Source organism: Pagrus major, chromosome 23, assembly GCF_040436345.1.
Source record: "Pagrus major chromosome 23, Pma_NU_1.0".
Classification (NCBI taxonomy): domain Eukaryota; kingdom Metazoa; phylum Chordata; class Actinopteri; order Spariformes; family Sparidae; genus Pagrus; species Pagrus major.
The window spans coordinates 6,071,421-6,072,602 of record NC_133237.1 but is presented as its reverse complement, the minus strand read 5'-3'; the positions used below and the strand labels follow the sequence as shown (position 1 = coordinate 6,072,602).

At 40.1% G+C, this 1,182-nt stretch overlaps 1 non-coding gene across 1 annotated transcript; it reads right to left on the bottom strand.

The window, feature by feature from the left end:
* Window positions 1-224: 224 nt before the first annotated feature.
* On the bottom strand, window positions 225-306 carry trnas-aga (transfer RNA serine (anticodon AGA)). Its single transcript has one exon. It is a non-coding gene; the product is annotated as a tRNA-Ser (tRNA).
* Window positions 307-1,182: the final 876 nt, after the last annotated feature.

The window sequence follows — 1,182 nt, the reverse complement described above, 5'->3', positions numbered from 1 at the left end:
CAGTGGCATGGAGCAGTAAGTATATAACAGTACACGGTGTATAATTCCATACAGGGTACATCGGGTGGACTGAATTGCAAGAGAGAGTATAAGAGTGGTAAGTTACAGTTGTATAGCTGCGTGGTTGGCTAGCCTTTAAGTGGTATGGACCCAGAACACATGTATGACATGTACAGTATGGATACAATCGCCTCAGAATAATAAATATAAATCAAAAAGCTGGACGTTGTCGGCAGGATTCGAACCTGCGCGGGGAGACCCCAATGGATTTCTAGTCCATCGCCTTAACCACTCGGCCACGACAACTGCTGTCAGTCAATGTGGTTCCACCGACATACATACCTAAATTAATACCAAAGTGAAGCGAAGTTAGACAAAATTATTAGTTAGTTAAATTATTATAAATGTAGTCCTATGAGTGGCACCGGTGTAGTCAGAACAAGTGTAGTGGCTGAAATGTTGAGGAAAGAAACATGCCAACTAACCTCAGTTTACATAACCTAAAGTAATATTTGCTCAGGAGCACTATAACCTTCTCTCATTATTGCTGTATCAGTTATACTGTTGCGGATTAATGATACAAGTCATTAAAAACCTTTCATTGTGTCTAAATAAATATTAACGCACGTGCTTGCACTTGTCAGGTACGTAATTACCTGTTACTTCACTGTATCTGACAGACCAACTTTACGTCTCTCACATGCAAAGCGAGCGAGAAACTGATCAAATATGATGTATTACTAGTTACACTTTAACTCAGCAGAATGAGGGGTTGATTGACTTGTTACGTTAATACAGCCGTGATATAAACATCTAAAACGAAAATCTACAGGAATAATCCATTCATTTGGACTATAACCTTATTTAACCTCACATCATGCAGGGCTACTGTATGTCAGTAACTAGCTGGCCACTGTGCATTCAAACATACCCTCAATGTTTCATCTTGTTTGCTTTGCATTAACTGCACTGGTGTTATCTCACATCTTATACCCCCAAATAAGCTACATGGACTTCCGGTAATGCAGCAGCCAGATGTCTCCACTGAATGCTGATTAAAAGTGAAACCGCACTAAAAGAAAAAAAAACTGTCAAAGTGGGGCCTGAAATATGAAAGTAATTGGTAGTAACAGTCATTTCGGTCATTGTTGCCGCTGAGCTGGAAGCAGTGTCACCACGTGA